The following is a 6,596-nucleotide window of genomic DNA, read 5'->3' on the forward strand; positions in this document are numbered from 1 at the left end:
ACTTTACAGATTAAAATCTCACATGCAAAATAAATAATGCGCTCATAAAACATGTTGCATTACTTGAGTTGAATATAGTCAGCAGAATATAGATTCAGCAGACCAGCCACATCATTAACATGCTGTTTAGAGAAAAAGGCGGTAATCATGTAGGATAACATTTCTGTTGCTCAGGGTGAAGGTTATTAAAATCTATGCTAACACAGACAGCTCATGAAAAAATAATAGTGTACCAATGTGAAAGAAAGATGTTTCACTTACACCTTCATTAATAAATAATTTTGACCACTTGGGGGCAGCACAGCGGGCTGTAAACACAATATTGACATACTATCACCTTTAAAAAGTTATTTTAGTAAATGTGTTGGCAAACAGATGCTGATACACCCAGCAAACACGGACTAACATTAGCATTAACTAGCATCAATATTCAAGCACACATTAGCATTAGTATTCATTTGGAGTTGTATTTGTGGCCATGTGATGGATGTGGCCTAGTTCACTTTCCTTTTAGGTGCTGGTTTTCAGCTCCTGTAGTAAATATCAGGCTCTTTATAGATGCTTTACTATGTTCACCAATTAGTCGCTACCCATGCCCTTCTTTCCCAGAGATTGATCAAACACTCACATTTGGCCTCATTTGACATTGCCAATGACGGTCGTTCACATTTGGTCTCAGGTGACTCTAACGACCAAAATGACTGTTAAATACCTGGGACTCCATTTAAGAAACCTCTTGGATGTAAGATGAAAATTTTTTGAAGTACCTTCAAGTCCAGTTGCTCTTGATTTAACCCTCCTTGGGTACACTATTAACAATAATTAACAATAAACTAAGGAAGTTCTGCCCATGTTTGTAAAATCAAATTATCATATTGCCACCTCTTCTGATCTGCTCATTCTGCCCCTCTACAGTATTTCTCCAGACCATCCTCATCAAGTTGATTAGTGTACTGAAGGGTAATCCATACTTACTAAATTGGTTTAATCCGTCTATCTCGGTTGTACATGGCCTTGTCTTTGTCACGGCTAAATGTAACATGATTAGTGAGGCTTTTTGTGGCAGTCGCAGACATCCAAGGTATCCTGCCTCAACAGCCTCAGCACAAGCCTGGGGACGTACTGAGAGTCGCGTAAATGTCAGGTCTGTTTCCTGAGACAGCAATTACTAAGCCACCTGTTTCACCAAGATTGTCCGGACTTGTGGACATACACAGTTGACACTGTTCATGAAATGCATTCTTTAATATTTTTGAACTGTCAAAAAACTATTTTCTTTACCATGGAAAAACATGCATACTGAGACAAATTAAAACAATCGCATCACTTCAAAGTCTACTGCTTTCCAACCACTCCACCTTGTTCTCCTCTGTAGTCCTTAAGTTTCTGAGCGTAAGAGACAAACAGAGTCCCTTTAACTATAGTAACTCACTCTCACTCCTGCCTGTGTGCGCACGGTGCGAGAGGAGAGATACACAGTGACTGAGATTACTCTGAGCAGCATGCAGGGGAATAAATTAGACTACAATATAACAGAATTTTGCATGCTTCTCACTTTCCCCCTGATGGTCGGAATACATCATTAGATTTGTTGCTAGTCACTTTTTACAAATAAAGTCACTGAGAATCTGAAAATGTAGTCAGCAGACCAAACCACTGTGAGGCATAAGAGGGTGGAGGACATAATCTTTCAAAATTTTCAAAATGCATTGGATTAGTAGAGAACAAGAACCGTTGACTATTACTATACTATTACTACTGTGACGAGTATAAGTATATTAAAGTAATGTACAATTAGTATATAACACCAAAATATATATGAAAAGCAATATGTACATAAGTTTTATTATTTGTTGAGTAAAATTTGAATACACTACACCATCAGTGGTATTAAATTAAAACTGCTCCAGCATGCTTATTTTTTTACTTGCAGGGAACTTGTTGCTAAGATCCGTGTTGCATCACAGGTTTAATGCAAAAGCTCTATCACTAAGTTAGGGATGAAAGCAATTTCTTTAACTCCTAGTAATATGCCAACCATGATTGATTTAGACCTCCAACCCTTCAATCACAGCTGGTACCTGTTGTACCCAGATATTGCACATAGAGCAAATTGGGTTTCTAAACTGGGAATGTATTATGATAGAGAGAGTGAGCATGCATATTTTTCAACCTCACTATTTGGTAAGTTGTGATAAAGGGAGTGTAACCACTACTCTTTCTGATGAATTTAAAGAGTGGGAATAAAACATGCAGTTTGGGAAATGTAATAAAAACCAGTAACTGCAGGAGAGCGTGTTGTGTTTTGAGGGGAGAGGAAACATTAGTAGTAAATAATTTCCCACCCAATAGACCCATAAACTATGGAGCCTAATCTCAAGAGAAATTAAACCTCTGTCAATGCCTGCAACGCAGAGATAAAGAAATATTACTTCATGAGGCAATGGACAGTCATGCTGGATGATAACATACAGTAGGTCAGGTTGTTAAGACCTGTGGAAGCACATACACCTTAAAGTTAAGCACACTGCTGTTACTGATTTTCTGAAAAAGGCTGCTTTAGAAAATAAACACATAAAGTGTGATTGAATGAACTTAAAGGAGACCTGAGGCTTCTAAGGACCTGAAGCCCCCTGGGTCTTATTTTCAACAAATACACTAATAGCCAGTTCGCTATATATCCTATTTGTGTGTTCTGATCTAATAGTCTGTGTGGCCTCTGTGGGCAGACATGTGTTGCTTCCCCTGACTCCACATGATGCCTCCCTCAAAAAGGCCATAGATACTACCTTCCATAATGGGAGCGTGGGCAAGAGGAAATAAGCATCGCGCAGGACAGGATCTGTCTTGAAGCAGAGGCACAGTGATGTGAACTGCATTCATGCCTTCCCAACAGTCACTGTGAGCGTGGGTTTTGAGTCACAGAGGGAAGACATTGAGTTCCAAGAAATGTTTTCTGTCACTCCATGAAAGTGGACAGATCTCTACAAATTCACTTGTGTTTTTACGGACTCTGTGATGAAGTTACCTAGAGAACAGGGTCATAACTGTAATTCTCGGATGCTTGCAACCCCTAATAAATCGAGCTGAAACACCCGTGGCTGTCCATTGTTCACCCATATCACCTTCCATCATCTGGCCCTCACTTCCATCAGGCAGTGCTCTATCCCATCATCCATCACTTGGAGGGGTTGTCCAACGCTGGATGCCCCTGATCACCCCTGACTAGCCCTGACTAGGGGCCTGTGCTTTCTGTAGTAGATGTGAGTCCTGATAGGATGTGACAACTTTATTAGGCACAAATCAGGCAGCCGTGGTTTCATTCTCTGCTGGACATGTGAGCGATGTGCGCCCCGAGCTGTGCTTTTCTTCACTGGTGGGATTCTCTCTCTTTCTCTTTTTATTATCCCTTTTTATTCAAAGCCTCTGGGCCTTTGTCAGGCATAATCTGCACCCCCCCCGACCATCTACTACAGGAGCCTTTAGGGGACATACGTAGCTCGGATTGTTGGTCCTGTCATTGGTGAACAGTGTCAAGCCCGTCAAACAAATGACTACACGTCACGTCTGACCATCATTAGCTTCAAGTCACATCCAGGCACATGACATGGTTCCTCAACATGTCCACAGCACGCTGCACATATAAAGCCAGTTGTAGATGTTTGTCGTAAAACACTTTTTATTTCTAATAAATCCTTTTGACTATCATGGGTCAGGAAGAATAAATCTGAAGGCACTGAAAACATGATTGGCTTTAGCTGTAATAAATGAGTACAAGGATAAATAATGATTTTTCATATCTCCAGTATATTCCATTTATGTCAGGTGAGATTTTTTTTTTTTAGCATGACGGAGAAAGGAGAAATCCCCTCGTCAGTATGTTACGGACAGTAGGAATCCTGAGGAGATTAACACAGGCATGTTCCCAAAGCTCCTCACTTGAGAGCAAAATGGAAATCATCCAATTTCTCTGAGAAAAGTTTAGGCAAATTGAACAATATTATGGACAGAGAGGGAAGACAAAAAGGATTTGGTGCATAAACATTTTCTCTGCACTCCAGCAGCATTCACTTGGGTTTTGTTAACAGTTCATGCCCCAGGGGGAAATCTGAAAAGAAAGACGTGAGGACGGAAAGCATGGGCAATTTCCATAAATCCCTTCTTCTCTTCGCATATGTATTCAAGTGAAAGTGTGTTGTCTGAAAACAGGCAAAGCAATAAGTCCCTTTTACATGTGCAGTGTTGCAATGTTCTATTTTTAGGTCTTGTAAGATGAACATTAGTTTGGCATGTTGATCTCAGGTGAAGTGAAAAAAAAACCAATCCCCAAACAATTCAGTACAGTCTCCAGTGAGAAGGATTTACCACAGACCTCCTGCATTTGTAGTGCTGCATTGGAGGACAAAGCACATTTCCTCCCCACTGTTCAATTAAATCAATGACTCTTGCCTCTGTCACAGCAGATAAACTTTGTTTCCCGTAGAACCGCTAATAAAGACGTGTGGTTTCATTTACGTTAAGAGGTCAGTGCATATTACAGATTTTGCTACCTCAGAAGCAGTATCTGGATGGTGTTTTAGTGGCATATTTCCATAGTAAACTTTTCCATCTATCAGTTGTTGATCAGCAGCAAAGGGAAATGTTCCCTCTTTTCCTGTTTCACAAAACACCCTCATTTGTATGAGTAAACAGCCAGTCTCCTGCAACCAGACATGGCCACAAATACAAACATTGTTTTCCCTATTGCCTTGTCTGTGATGTGTTACTGATGTTTTGGGAATGACTTGGAAATTATAAAAAATACTGAGCACCCAGTTGGATTTTTAAAAGATGCAGTGACATTTTTTGTTTCATTCTTCTCCTTGTTTTTAAATCATTTGGCAATGATTCAACAATCCACAGACAAATCCTGAAGGCACAATGAAAGCAATAAGGCAAATGATCAGCAAATAAAGACCATTATTTTTCAAGAGCATGAATAGGAAAGTCTGTCGTATTAACAATAAAACACCTCATCATCTTTCCTCTCTGAACATAACCCTATAACACAGTAGTTCAACAAACTGCAGGTTTTAGATTCTCTTATGATTTGTACTGTAGATATTAACATCTGTGCGTATGTTGGGGAGAAGGGCTTGTGGATGTGTATCTGAGTGTGCAAATCAATGTTCCTGCATTTACGAGTGAGACAGAATCTCAAGGGTGTAAAGTGTTAAACTGGAGAGAGATGATGTGTGTGCGTGCAGAGTAGGCCTATAAGAATGTGCATGCGTGAGGCAAAGGTGCAGCAACATTACAGTATATTGTACAGCTGCACACAGGTTAAACTGTCAGCAGCTGGTAGCAGCGGCAAAGCCAGGCAACTCCACGGTAGAGCCCACGCTATAAATTAAATTAACGTAGATTGGCTCATTAGCACTCAGCTGGTTACTCATGGAGCCTTCCGGCATGCATATGCTTTTGGCAATACAGTCAAGGCTGTCAGAAATCAGACTTGTCAACTGCACAGGACATCTTGTAGACTGGAGTGTATGCTCAAGGTTTTATAGCAAAACCTCCAAACCTCCTGGGATCAGAGTGAGGTGGATTTTTGAAATATACAAAATAATGTATTGGACTTGCTTCACGGACTGAATTTATACAATAATTTACAATATATACATATTAATCTGAGGCTTGCCTCTTACACCCATGATTTAAAAAAATATCCAAGGTTGGCAAAATAAAACTGCAAACTTTCAGTTACATTAGGATTTTTGCATGGCAGACATTTAAACTGGTCAAAGTCAGAGAAGCTCAGTTCTTATTAATAAAATTAGGAGTGTCTCAGTTTCATTCAAGTGCCCCAGTAAGCCCTGATAGTGTAACAGTGAGGCGGCATGCACAACAGAACCCCGAAAACTGGAGCAGCTAAATGGAATTTATTCATTCAGAAATTTGATTTCCACCTGTGCTTTTCCCACTGTGAGATGTCAAAAGGTCTTCCATGAAAAAAACCTGTTGTTGTCCTTTTAGGAGAAAAGGTTAGATAGGTAGGCATAGGGGTGTCACTTTTTATTCTAATACAAACTGTTCAAATGTGGGGAAAAATTAATACACAATCTGTATCTGTCAGGTTGAATTCAAAATTCACAGCTCTGTGCCTTGTACAGAAGGGAACATTCCTAAAATGCATAGTCCATCTGATGTCCTGTTGCCTTGTCACTAACCTAGGCAGTTGTTGTTGCTGAACAGATAATCACGAAACAGTGTGAGAAGTAATGTAAAAAAGCATCTTGGCTTTATTACCTTAGTAGACAAGTTGTGGATAAAGGTATGGCTTTTTGTTGAATTTGTAAAATGCAACTGTCTTACAGTAATAGATTAGGCTACATTGAATGCATTTAAAGAGGTGGTATTATGCTTTTTGGCCTTTTTCCCTTTCCTTTATTGTGTTATATATCTTTTTTGTGCATATATAGGTATAATAGGTTTGCAAAGTGAAAAAGCCCAAAGTCCACCCCAAAGGGAGTTCCCATCTCCCACAGAAAAAACTGCTCTGAACTGCCTGAAAACAGCTCGTTTGTAGTCCAGCCTTTTCTTCCCTTTCTTGTGAT

The sequence above is a fragment of the Micropterus salmoides genome, unplaced genomic scaffold (assembly GCF_014851395.1).
Source record: "Micropterus salmoides isolate LMB-PRFRI ecotype aquatic unplaced genomic scaffold, ASM1485139v1 Ms_hic_scaffold_23, whole genome shotgun sequence".
Taxonomy (NCBI): Eukaryota; Metazoa; Chordata; class Actinopteri; order Centrarchiformes; family Centrarchidae; genus Micropterus; species Micropterus salmoides.